General features: G+C 43.3%; 1 protein-coding gene across 4 annotated transcripts in view; it reads right to left on the reverse strand.

The window, feature by feature from the left end:
• CAMK1D (calcium/calmodulin dependent protein kinase ID) overlaps positions 1 to 14,562 on the reverse strand; it is a 220,275-nt gene that overhangs the window by 204,464 nt on the left and 1,249 nt on the right. The gene's annotated exons all lie outside the window — the stretch shown is intronic.

Below are 14,562 nucleotides of genomic sequence, written 5' to 3' on the forward strand. Positions count from 1 at the left end.
AGTAGACCTGTACATCTGTTTGTTGATGAAGCCATGAGTATCTGATGGTTAGCCAACACGCCACAAAAGACTGAGGAGCTGCAGCAACACTAATGGTACGTAAGGAAATACCATGCATATTCAGATACTTCAATAGTCATCAGAAAATACAAGATGTTGAGCAGAAACTGAGTAACCAGATACTTGAAGTCCATATGTCATGCATAAATGTAGCAAAAATACAAGCATACGAGTTTTCAGTATCACAGATTTTGTAAGAACTGAGATTTGCTCAGAAATTGTAGCAACAAGAGTCATATGGTAATGATAACTTAAAAAATACTCTTCTCCTCCATAACACGATCCTCTGGTATATTTAAAAGGCTGCTGGGAATGCTGTCACCTTGCCTGAAATAAAAAAGAAAAATGCTTACATTTCCCTAAAAGTTGTTTGCAATATCGAACCCAGTGGCAATCAAAGTTAGAGGCAAATGAGATATGCAGCCAGGTACACCAGTGGCATCTTGTAAACTGTAAAAGACAAAGGGACTGAGGGAATCCCAGAGCTATTCATATGGGGAACATGGACTGAGGAAATCCCAGAGTTATTTGTATGGGGAACAGAAATCGTCTATCCTTGAGTTTCCCATGGAGAGGATGAGAGGTGCATACATTTTACATGAGGAAAAAAATAAAGTTTTCTGTGCCAGCTTCATTACACCACACTACACTAGTGCATTTGAAGGATGGAGACTTGATTATGGAAGAAAAATGTAAAACCAGAAAATACGCACAGACTGGAGACTCACATGAGCTGAAAGAAGCCAGCTGCTGTTGCACACCATTTAGCAGCAAAACACAAAGTCACAGGGTGGCTGAGGTGTGAAGGGACCTCTGGGTCTGTCTGGTCCCACCCCTGCTCCAGGAGGGCCACCCAGAACAGGGTGCCCAGCATGGCTTTTGGCAATCTGCAAGGAGGAGACGCCACAGCCTCTCTGGGCATCCTGTGCCACTGCTCCATCACCCACACAGTGCAGAAATGTTTCCAGGTGTTCAGAGGGATCCTCTTGTGTTCCAGTTTGTGCCCACTGCCTCTTGTCCTGGCACTGGGCAGAACAAGTTCAGATTTCACAGTGCTTCTCCCTCCTTCTTAATCTTTTCAATTTCTCCTAATTCTTTTCAATTCCTGCTGACAGTCCTACAAACCACAATTCTTCATTTTTTAATGCTCTCCCAGCCTGGCTTCCCCAGCACTGCCCTGTTACAGCACCTAAACACAGCCAGCACTCTCCAGCAGCCACCTCATCCTCGAGGATGACATTTATTGTCATGGTCCCTGTAACCTCTTCTTATTTGTGGTTTTCTTCAGATACGCATCTCTGTGAACAGGGATGGGGCTGTCCCAGTCCCTGTCTGCTGCAATGTGATGACAGGTCTGGTATTAAAATAGATGATTGTATCACCTCAATGTACACTGCTTGTTATTTAGTTCCTAGGGAACTAATACCAAGTTTCTCCTGCATTTGCTGCCAAACACTTCAAATATTCAGAAAGATTTACATTAAGTGGTAAAAAGGGCTGAGGACCAGGCTTCCTTAAGGACCCTGGAAAAATACAGGCTTAGCACTGAGTGAAAAGCATACTTACACGGTATATTGAAGCAATGCATCATTCATTTTTACCATGGCCCAGACGACAGTATCGTTAGGCTGGAGATGGATAAGTGAAAAATGATCTGGTGAATGTCACTGTGGGCCATGCAGGACTTCATCCAAGCAGTCCTGAAAGCAGATGACTGGGTAGGGATCGTTAAGATAAAAAAACTTAAGGCTTTGAGAATGACATTCCTGGAAAAAAGTGTTGCATATTTATATTTAATCCGCTTTGTAAATTGATTTTGTCATGTTACCTTGTCAAACCATTGAACACACTGCATAATTGCTTAAGCAGCATTGACGGAGATGTGACAGATTGTTCAAGCATTGTGATTCTTTGTTCTCATATATCTCATTAAGAAATGATGATTGGTTCCATTTACAGCTCTTAAGTTGAATTCAGCAACTGCTGACACATGAATTCGACCTGGCATCCACCAATTTTTTATTGTTCTCACTCAGATATTGTCCCCGGCGAAGTGGCTCTTGCAAACCATTTCAGTGCAGTGGCTGATGATTTTTTAACGATGCAAGACAAAGAAAAAAAAAAAACAACACATGTCACCTCTTTGCTGATTTATAGTTTCTATGGAATGGAAAAAAGGAAAACTTTGTATTTGTCCCTTTGCCCCCGCCTCCTTTTTGGAAGGTTATTTTTAACCTCTATCACTTCTCTGAATACATTCATGGCACATCCCTGCAAACAACTGGGCTGGCAGAAGATGCAAACCACCCCGCGGGACAGGCACAGCCCCTTCCTATTCCGGCCTGGAATCGCAACCTGTTTCTCCACAGCCTTGTAATTTTATATTGCCATTTGAAACCCAAACGTAAGGAGCATAAAATGCTGCTGTTCCAGCTTGATGCTGAGTAATACAGGCTTTTCTGGACTCCCAGAGGAAAACCTCCAAGCTGTGCACATCAAAGGCAGAATTTTACAGTCACTTTGCACTGCTACAAATGATTTAAGAGGAAATCAGAAGGAAAACAGACCTGGTGTGCTTTTGTGTGCTACCCTCTGACTTCAGGAAGATCTATTCTGAGCACTAAGCCAACACACACAGAAACCTCTAGGAAGACATTTTACAGACACCTTTCAAAAGCAAAACTGTGTTTTTAAATAATATATTTACTATCAGCCTCCCTCTCTTCCATTTATCACCTTTAGCTGAAGTACCAGAATACCCAAGACACTGTTAAGTCCCTAGTGGTATTGCTTAAATAATAGCAGAAAAGGGAACTGGTTACAGAAATTAATGCACCTGCCTCCCTAATGACATTAGAACAGCAGGTTTCTAATCGACACAAGCTTGCAAGCCCTGACCATGCTGCAGGAGAGGGCAACAGGCAGCTGCCATCAGTTGGTGAGCAGTGGTGCAAGCAGGAGTTAATGCAGTCGGTGAAGATGCACCAACCACCCCACCCACAGAAGTGGCCCACCTCCCAGACCTGCTAGCACCAAGCACCGTGTTTGTTCATTCACCTTCCACACGCTTGAGGTCAAGTTTGCACCCGGCAAGCTCAAACAGACTCCATCTGCTGCACACCGCTTTCACTTCCCCACGTGAAGGGTGTGCTACCCAAATAAACCAAGCCCTCGGCTGACCCGTGGGAAGGAGCTGTGCTGGCTTCCAGCTCTGCTTCCCGGCTGTGTACACCTGCAGGATGTGGCCGTGGCACCAGGGAAGGACCTTGCACACTTCTGTCCTGGCTGCATTCGGTCCCATTAGCTAAATGAACAAGGGAGCACCACGCAGTTCCTGTTTAAATGTGGGGCAAAGAGAGCATTTTTCTTCCATTAATTATTTCTGAGAGACCTATCAGAAGGGTCTCAGAAACAGAGTCAGAGGGCCGTGGGGGACCTTGGGCATCAAAAGGCCAAGACCTCACACCTCTGAGAGCTTTTCATCATCTCTGGTCACAAACTGAGCAAGGTCAAACATTGCGTATTTGAGCAGCTGTGGCAGCACTACCAAGTCCTGATGAAGAGAACAGCATGGGAAGAAGCTGTTTTTCCCCTTTCATCACTTAAAGCAACCCTCTAATGAACAACAGCAGAAACATGGAGCCATTGGTAAAACTTAAGTCTCATCTCAGTAGATGGAAGAACAAAAAAAGGCATCGCAAAAGCATCTGTCAAGAAGTCATGCCATAGGCAAAGGCACTTAGAAACCAGCTAAAGTCAGCTTGCATCCAAGGGCAAAAATCACCTCGTCTCTGCAAACATTTTCATACTAAATTTTGAGTAAGACGCTACCAGGAATAACGAAGCTTAGGTGATACAAGCAGTCATGAATCTCCTGCCTACACCTAAATGTAACCCCAATAAGAAGTGAAATTCAGACTGCAGAATATATTAACTGTGCTCCATGGTGCTCTTAAACGGCTTTCACAAAATGGCACAGGTCGTTCTCTGTGAATTTATTAATGAAGCCAAACAGCATGCTGTGCAGTAAGAAATTAGCACTATATATCAGTATATAGCACTATATAGCACTATATATCACCACATAAATAGTGTTTTAATGTATATATATACCACTATATATAGGTATATATATATATAAAAGACTCCAACACCTACTTCGTAGCTATGTGGCAATGCTATGTAAAGATGTTGCAGCATCACAGCAGAGCAAACACAGGCACTGAGGCTGCTGGTAATTCCAGTGGCCCTTGACTGAAAATGACAAAGTTGCCTGGTGCTATTTTTGAGCAATTCTGCCCAAAGAACCTGCAGCTACAAATTTTTGCAGTCGGGTGTCTCATGAACAAGCATGGGAGGCTAGCTGTCCGTGGGAGTCAATTAAGCTAAACCCCACCTCATTTTAGACATCTCTTTCTTGGCTTTGATCCGTAGCTGAACCCTCATTGTTATTCTTTGCCCCAAACCTCTCCCTTTTGATGTTCGCCCTGGTGTAGCTCCACTCACCTGCAGAATGAGCATGCGCTCAGCTTTCATTTTCTTTATATTCTCCTTCAGTAGTGCCAGAAGGGCACCAGGTTGCTCTCTGGGTACAAACCATCTCAGCTGTCACTCAGGAATCCTAGAATCAATTGATTTTCTTTCCATTAAAAATACAAGATTCATCACAATAGAAATCGTATTCAATGGACTTGCCCATAAAGCTCTGAGAGATTTTTTTCAGGGTCTGTCTCTTAAGAGCATAGGATTTATGTCTATAACATAAATTACACTTACATGGCTTCTGCCAGGAAAATTAGGCAGTTAAATTACTTCAGAAACACCTGAACATACCCAGGAGCAGAAGCCTGCCTTCAGCCCGCAGTACCTCTAGGTCCTGTGTCTGCATGCTTTTGAAAACCCTGTTTGTTTGTGGTTTTTTTTTTTTTTTTTATCTCATTTCTTGGTGTATCCCCTCCCTTCTAAATATACATCATCCAGCTTCCTAAAAAACATAATCTATAAATCAAGTCTTGGACATGATACAGTTCCCTTGTTATAATTTATTTGTCTTATGCCCCTATACCTGGGTAATACGGCCAACAGGAGCCAGACCATTTTTTTGCCCCATATGTGTTTTTATCTAAGCATCTTCCCATGGTGCATCAAGCAACTCAGCTAAGGTGTCGCATGTAATTTGCTTCCCTGTTCTGTCCCTGCAGAAGGACGTGCATATGCAGCAGCCCTCTAGTAGATGGGTTTGTGTGTTTGTTTTGTTGGGTGTTAAAGCTTGGAAGGATTTTGTGTTGGGAAGGAGAGCTTGTTTGCTTTGCAATATTCAGGTTGCTATGTAATTATGCTAGAGAAGGTGTATCAAAACACTGTGGCTTGTATTCAGGGGGGGTGGTGTTTTTGTGGCAATCATCAGCCCAAGTTGAAGCTCAATGGTGTCAGATTTTCCCCTCAAAAATATTCTGTCTCCTGAACAAATTAACTACACCCCTACAGCAGGAAATCCCATTAAGGCAGAGGTGTGAGGCTCACAGTGATCCCAGAGCTTTAGATAGTCTTTTAGATATCTCAGGCCCCACCTTCAAAATGTCCTCAAGTAAAAGATGAAGCCTTTGAATTTGTTCAAGTACTCTGCAAAAAAATAAGGAGGGAACACGAAACAAGTTGAACATGTTCCCAGTGTCTTCTGCGATTGACAGCACACACCAAGCACTCCGCTGTGCCTGAAATTTCCAAAACACAGCAGGTTTCATGGATAGGTATAGTGTAGTAATTTGCTTAAGCTGGGAGGCAGCAGAAGATGAGAGTGATCAGAGGAAGGAAATCTCCAAGTCAGCTCCAAGTAATAGTGAAGGATCATTCAGGGATGCTCCGACAGGCTCTCTCAACCACGGATGAAATTGATTATGAGCTCTGCCTTCCCCAAGGAGATTCCCATGTGGCTGCTCGTTCTCCAAAGACTCTTCTCTCCCCACCCAGACTCCCTCTACGTCATTTTGGGGGATTACTATTTTGTTTAGCTTTTTCAGCAGCTTTTTGTCAAAGAGTTTCCCTCTTCTGAGCCCTTGCCCAACATGGAGGGAGTGGTAGGAACGTAGATAGTGACTCTGGTTTCGGTGCTTGACTCTGCATTGCATTATGCTGCATAGAAGAGGCAAAAAAAAATGCTGGAAAAAGATCAATGATGCAAAGCAACCCTTGGGAAATGCCACCACTGGAGACCATCATGGACACTGAAGCAATCCCACGTTGCCCCAAGAGCAGCCTGGTCTTCTCCAATGCTTTATAGCCCTGGGAAAACCTCAATTCCTGTGAGCATCTGTGACACAACACGGCAATAACACGCCCGTGCTGTTACCAACAGCACAGGCACAGCACTCTGCATCTTCAAAGCCTTCTACAAACCTTAACTAGTAAAAACTAATTATTTGTGATGCCCCTGGGTGACTCACAAAGAAATAAATACATACTGAAAAAGCCACTGCTGACAGAAGCTGAAAGAAGCAAGACAGCCCGTTGCATAAGGCTGGAGTTAAGATTCAGGCTCAGCTCTACATTTTACAACCGACACGCTGCCTCGTCTTCAACAAAGACGTGTTAGGTTTTTGTCTTATTTATTTAAATTTCAAGTTTTTCTGGGCAGGAGCTGTCTTTCACTCTGCTGTTTATAGAATTCCTAGCACAACGGAGTCTGGTCTCTGTATAGGCCAATAAAAGTCATAGAAATAAATTTAAAAAAAAAAAATACAAAAAGTATTTTACACCCTTCATATTTTAGTTTCTACTGTCCAAATCTAAAAAACACACTGACTTTTCACATTTTGCAAATCTTTCAAACCAAACATGAGTGGCTACATGAGTTTCTGTTGCACCACCCACAAAAACCCAGGCATCTCTGAGACCCTGATGTATCTGGTGGTAGGTGGGCAGCCACATTCCTCAGATACCCATGCCATAAAGTCTGCAGGGAGGTTTTAAGCACACTGCTCAGCTAAAACACAGCAACATCACAGAACCACTCTGAAGCACTGGATGATACTGGATCATCATCTTTGGTCATGGTCATGCCTGAGAAACAGAATCACAGAATCATCTAGGTTGGAAGAGACCTCCAAGGTCACCTAGTCCAACTTCTGACCTAACACTGACAAGTCCTCCACTAAACCATATCACTAAGCTCTACATCTAAATGTCCTTTAAAGACTTCCAGGGATAGGTGACTAAACCACTTCCCTAGGCAGCCCATTCCAATGCCTAACAAGCCTTTAGGTAAAGAAGTTTTTTCCTAATATCCAACCCTTGGTTTGAAGCTCCTGGAAAGACCTGCGAACCTTCACATCCCACTGCTGGTGATCGGGGGATGTAATTCTTCTTACAGGTGAAGTCTGAACTGACACATCAACCCTCACCGAAAGAGACACAGAGGTTAAAGGCTCTCAGACATCAGACTTTCCACTTCTGAACTTGCTCAACTCTCATCAGCTATGGATGAAGCTTCTAGGTCTTGTACTCTGAAACGTGAGCATCTGATGTAAGTCCCAAATTTCTCCCACTTAGGCTTGAAAAACCCACCTTCAAATAGTCAGCCTAAATCAGGGAGAGCATTAGGAGCAGAATGCATGGCTAGCAGAAGGCGTGCACATGCAAAGGGTCTGGGAGAGACGTGTCTTGCCCTGTTGCTGCCAATGGTAAATGCTCACTTTTATTTGCATTGTTGAAAGAACCTCCCTTTGGTCCTTCCTGGAAACCAGAACAGGACTGAAACTGTTTAATTTAGCTCAGTTTTGTAATGTATGAACATCCAAACGAAAATCAAAATAAATCCTCAATACAGCTGAGCCAGCATGTTTTCTCTCACTTGCCTCTTCCCCTTTCGACCCTTGAAAAAGGTATTTTAGAAACTGTCTTTGTGGTTATGTAGTCCTCTTGTCCAAAGCTGTTGATGTTTTTAAATCTAGCATATGAAATTGCCCTGGAAATGATCAAGCAAAATCAGTGATCTATTGTTACAGAGGATCTCCAGCCCTGTGCTCAACTGTTCTGTACACAGAGCAAATCTGAGAGAGCTTCCCAGTAGCTTTCTCTTAGCACAGCCAGTGTTAAATTAATTAATTACTCAATTAATTAATTAGGGAAAAAAAAATCTGCGTTTTAATTCAGCCAAAAAAAAAATCTGCTAAAAGTATTATTTTAATTTAACCTCATACAATCTGTTTGGTGAGTAATTCTGGCACAAGGCTCAATACACAGCTTTCAACATAAAAACAGCAGTGAAGGGCCTTGAAAAGTTTATTAACAATCTGTTATTTGTGGTTTTCTTTTTAAAAGTGATTGGCACAACATTCAGAGGAAAATTACAGGAACCGCCAAGTCAGAGAACACAAAAGCATATCAGTGCTAAGATTTGACAGAAAGGTTTAAGGAACAGTATGATTTCTATAAAGAGAAATATTCTGATTGCTGAGCTATTTGTCATTCCAGAACAGCCCAATCACACACACACAAGTTTGCAAATTATTGTTATTGTTGTTAATTATTATTTACAGAAAACCACTGCAATACAAGGTGGCTTGAATTCCGACAAAAAATGACAGACTGATGCCCCAAGGAACTTTTTCTCCCTCCTTTCACTCATTACCTGTTTACTAACAGCATCTTTTTAGTTCCAACTTGTTTTCATGCTATCTAAAATGACTAGAAAATTAGGTCCTATTAAGTAATCATGAACATAAACTGTGACTCACCAGTTAAGTGAATACCATTACTGGCAATAAATTCAGAATCCTATTATAAATGCTTGTTATTGTCAGGCAAGCCAAAACAATACAACTTTATTCAATATAAATTGCATCTTTGGATGCGTGAAAGGATTAAATAACTCCAGCCGATATTCTGCACATAGCACACAGAATCATGTGCAAGGGGCAGCAGAAATAATTGAGGTCAGTCACAGAGGAAGAGAGAAAAAGAAGGAGAAAGGAAGGAAAAAATGGATAAGGAGATATTTCAGCTCCCATGTGAAAGCAGATGGAGGGTGAAGGAAGCAGACAGGCTTCTCCAGATGGCAGGAGCTGCGGAGAAGAAGGCTCTCACACCCACTGTGTTGTGACTGTGATGGGAAGAATAGACTTTTGGTTCAAGGATTACTAGGGGACTCCAAAGAGCTGGGTTCAGCTCCACGCACTCCACCAGGTCTCCAGTCCCTCTCAAACACTACATCCCAGCCCAAACAGCAATGCAGGAAACCGGGTGCCCTCAAAATGATGTGTTTTCCTGAAAGCCTCTGGCTATTGAGGATTTTGGAATCTTATTTTTAGTCAACGAAAGAAAATTGACCTTTATGCTACCCTGTTGCTCCAAATAAGCGGTGTCCAAAATGCACCCGTGAAGCACACTTGGGGAGCTGTGAAAATCACCAACGGCTGCAGACTTTTTCCCAGTCCTCTTGCTCAGCCTATAAATCAGTTGGCCATCTTGCTTTCCTTTTTTTGTTTCCATTTCAATTCCAGCTGAAGGCTCAAACCTGCTATTTTCTGTAATGCTTCAAGGGAGACCAACAATCTACATCATAAGATACTACAATTCACACTGCAAATACCGGGACAAGTAATTTTTAAGCCTGCGGGAACACTGGATAGTAAAACTACATCACATGATAGCAGTGAGGATTCCTTAGTTTAAAACAAATATGTCACCCTAAAGGAGTCATCTCAGTATTTTTCTGGTTTCTCTACATTCTCTACAAACCAAAATATCTTTGTTGTTTCACAGCATTCACTTAAACATTAATATCTGTATCCAGATATTAATATCCAGATATCTCAGCTTTTTCTTCTCCTCCCAGAGATGCTGGAGAGGTGCTGGGGGTACCACACACCTCTAATTATCCCTACCTCCATGGTTTTGATGGTAAGTTTCCCAGAGTCACAGATTTTAAGGTCAAGAAAGGACCATGAAATGTCCTCCCCTTTACCCACGGACAAGAAGCTCTTGTCTGGTGATTCCTGCACAAAGCCTGAGAGCTTTCAGATGGCAAAAGGACTTCTGCCATCAACTCCTCCTGGAGCAGACAAGAACCATTCGTCTTCATAATTTGTCCCAGAGGTTGATCAGCCTTCCTACTGGAAACACAAGCCTTTACCTCAGCTCTTTGGAACCCTGTACTTTCTCGCTTTAAGATGTTTTTCACTGTGAAATGCTTCCTTAATTTAATTAAAAACCAGACAAATACTGAACAGAGAAGTGGATGAAACAGTCTGACATAGCCACTGCTGCCTCACCAGGGTGCCGTAAAAGAGAGGCAGAAATTACTCGTAATGTGAGCACAAACATGGAAATCAGACTCTCTTCAGTCTTCACAGCCAGAAAAAGCCCAAATATCAAGATTTTCAAGAATATCAGTAAAGATACTTTTTTCAGTCTTGAGAATCCCCAAAATCAGAAGAGAAAAACAACTGGGTAGCTCGCACAATGCCTGAAGTTAATGAGCTAACCAGTACAATTTGTTGTATTGAATACAACAAGTGGTTGATTACAATAACTGGTGGTTTGGGCACCTGCTTGATGCGAAGGGAAGGTCTTTGAACAGAGGCAGAGCTTGAACCTAATGGCACCTCCCAGCACCTCCTTTCTTCACAGCATCTCAAGCACCTGGAGAACCTCTGCCAGGATCCATCCTTACCACAAGCATCTTTTTGTACTTCCCAGTAGCAGAGGAGGCTTAATGCCCAGTCTGAGTTAGGGATAACATCACCTCCATCAGCCTTGTCCCCCGTGAGGGTCTGAGCAGCCACAAGCAGAAGGGAGCACGAGGCAGAGCTGCTCAGGACAAGCCTGGGTGTCAGCATGAGACTGGAGTAGGCATGAAGAAGGACATGAGAGGACAAAAACACAGAAGATGAAGCACAAGAGTTTGGGATAATGCGTGAGAAGGAAAACAGATGTGAGGTCAGGGCTGCGGGTGATTGCATCTCACATTGAGAACAAGCACCCTATGGGTGCATAAATGACTCAAGCAGAGCACCAGAAGCCCATCAGGTATCATAAGACTATGGAAGAGACTCAGGACATTGAGGAAACAAAAATTAGAATAATATCCTCTAAGAAAAACAGAACTGCCTATGGTTTTCTCTATACTATATTTTTTTTAAGTACTGGAGACATCATTGCAGTGCACTTGTCTTCCCACCCAGCTACTACTATGTTGTGGCTACATTCTTGCAACTCCCTACGTTATCATTACTATGCTGTAAGGAATCTACTATGGCAGTTTTACAGAAAATACAAATATTTCCGCAGTTATTAAGCCTGAGCCTTCCTAAATAAGATAACTTCATCATAACTCGAATGTCAGTAAGGCCTAATGACAGATATCTTAGAAATGCCAGCTTGATCCGATTAGATGGACCGAATGATCAGAGGCTTTCCTCTGTTCAGCTGAAGATAGCATTGTGTAACATTACTTCTCAAACCATCAAAATCTTAGTTTTAAAATGCTTTAGATATAATATCAGTTAAACGTGGAGAGAAAATGGTATTTCAGTGACCTCTCATCAGACTCCTGCTATTGTGAAACTTCACGTCTCCCAGGGGCAGAAATCCCCCTCTCCAGACAGGCTTGTAAATTGAGCAGAGCTCGAATAGGCGAATTTGTGGAAATTTAAGAAGATAAACAGCTAATCAGATCCTCTTCTTTCCTCAAGCCTACCTGTTTCAGCTTGGAAGAGATTCAAATTTGCAACCACTGAGCACCTGGCCCGCCGCTAAGATTTTATTTTTCCTTGATTTGCTTTGCGTATTCCTTCCTAGCTACTTTTTCAGGATCTGTAACCTCAGTTTCAATTCTCAGGAGTGACTGGGTCCAGTTTCCTGCACCGAAGCTGCTCATGCAGAGCACGAATCACTGCTGTGCTGCCGTAGTTATATGTGGATGAATCAGGACCACAGCTCCCATGGCCACAAAACTCAAACACAAAACAGAAAGCCCGACTTTGGAGGCTAAGAGGAATTGTATCTAAAGACCACAGAACTGAACCGCATTTTATCAGCATGTTGCCCACGTTTCTTTTGTTATACTTTCATGAGTAATATGACCAAAATAGTTTGTTGACACCCTGATACCCAAGAGATGGCAATCACAAACCTATGATCGCACATGCTTAGGGACGGTGTAAATACAGAACAAAAAGTGAGTCTTATGTCTTCAGTTTCTCAACTTTCCCACCCCTCCCCCTTCATTTTTCTGCCTCCTTCCCCTTTTTCCTTCCACCTCTGCTTGTAGTGCCCTTCCCCGATGTCTGCCTTAAATCCTTTTCCTCCATCCCTCTTCCTACTTCCACAATCACCAGGGAAGCTGAGATGTATGAGCAAAACTCTTTAGGAAGGCAAATAAACAAAAATTGTACCTGTGGGAGGCTGCAGCCATCCCCAGGGTTCAGTACCACCTGAGCCAGACGCATCGCTGAGAAATCCTTTAGGAAAACCCTACTGCCACCAGCACTGAGCAGAGCAAACAGCAGGGACCTCAGGCACTGAAGGAAGCATTTCTTTGGGTGTAAAAGGCCGTTTTTCTACTTCTGGAGGTGATGTCCAATTCAGGATACTTATTTCATTATCAATATGGCTGGACATGACTTAGAGGGGCATGTAAATAATTAATTCCTGCTGTAAAGCTGTTCTGGAAGAGAACCGGGTACTCATCAGAGGTTTCTTGAAGCACAAAAGGTATCATGATTAACTGAGTTACAATCTTTTTAATAATTCCAGCAATTTTATCTCTCCACCTGCTAGAGATCTGGTAAAAACCTTTTATTCAAATGAAAGATTCCTTTCAGAGAGCAAATCATTAATAGAGTACACACAGATTAAACATTCACAAACCCATGCACTTGACATAATATGTTTTTAAAGTTTCTCTTTGACTTTTTTCCCTGATTTAAGGGGTTTGGGGCTTATTTTACTGTAGCTGATCACAGTGAGTTAAGAGAGCTGCAGAGATTACAGGAAAAAGAGCTGCTTTTCTGCTAAAGGTGCTGAGAGGGAAGGTGGCAGGGCAATGCAAAACACAGCCACGACCCTAATCCAGCACACCTCAGCCGAGACGCCAGGTTTTTCACTCCGAGCCCCAGCCGTGCTAGAGAAAAATCTATTAACTGATGAGATCGACTGATGCATGTCCAACACAGTTCAGCGTTACACTGCAGGAGGGATCAAAGCAGATTTTATCCCTGCTCCTAAATAAAGCTAGAAGAAAGCTTTTTGGTCCAGATGCTCTAAAGGTATTTAGACTTTTGCTTAATTCCTCTTTTTTTTTTTTTCTATCAATAACTATGAATGTGTCCTAGGGTTTGAGCTCCCGTGTATCTGCTGTTGGGGCCAGTGAACAGACCTTGGTTGGAATCAGTGGAAGCTGAAAAAATCCTGTAATGATTTGCACAGTAATAATCTCGATTTCTGACAAGTTTCACAGCAGATCCAAAACTCACATCCACATCTCCTTATCTGCCCGGTTTGCCCTCGGTGACTCGGGAGCACACAGCCAGGAGGTGACTGAGGTGTAGGCTGGTAAAGGCACCTACACCCAGAAATAATGTCCCTGTGTATGGGAAAAAATAAAAACCAGCTCTGCGTCCTTTAGACAGGCACAGGGTTGTGATGCAGTTATTTTAATTTTCTGAAAGTTTCTATGCTGACTGTTAGGTCAAGTTTTAAAGCCTCACAGGTTGCCCTCTCATCATGAGGGCCTTGCTACAATGATGTTTAAGAGTGCGAGGCACTAAGTGGTCAGTGGGTTTCATTCACAACAGCCACCCCAATGTGCACAGTGATGAACTCTACCCAGCTCTACCTACCTTGGGACCTACACCTGCTCCTCTCAGCTCCAGTGCGATACCCACCAAGTCCATGGCATTAATTCTCTCTGGACCTCTCTAAAGGTGCAAGTTAACCCTCGCAGGTGCTTCATACACCAAAGGTGTGAAGATAACACAGGACTGTGTGATGGGAACCACAGCAAACTGTCCTACTGCTCCCACGAGTCTCCTGGCATTAGGACTTGCCTCCCCTACACCCTTTTTGCTCAGGAAGGTGCTGACGGTGACAGGCAGGGACACGTCTCTCAGGGACACCTCACCCTGCATCTTCAGAGCCCTGGGCAGACACGAATGCCACCAGCTGGGCGGTGTTTTTTGCTCATCCCCACACAGGAGCGTGACCCCCCTCCACACCAAGCACGCAGCCTGCTTCTCACTCGTGCTTGGTGTGTAGGAAATGAGCAGAAGCAGAAATACTCCGTTTGTAGAGAGCCCTCCCTTGGAAGCAGCAAGAAACTGAAATATCATGTCCGAAACTTGTTCAGCCGTGTTTTGGAAGTGGCACGCGGATTAAAAACGCACTGCTTGGGCTCAGCGATGCTTTGCTTAGAGATGTGCTCAAAGTTGACTTTACACCAGGAGGGGACATGGCAATAAAGCACCTGTCCTGTCCAACCCAGCGCTCACGTCCTCGCCCACC

The sequence above is a fragment of the Aythya marila genome (genome assembly GCF_965140915.1).
Source record: "Aythya marila genome assembly, chromosome: 1".
Taxonomy (NCBI): domain Eukaryota; kingdom Metazoa; phylum Chordata; class Aves; order Anseriformes; family Anatidae; genus Aythya; species Aythya marila.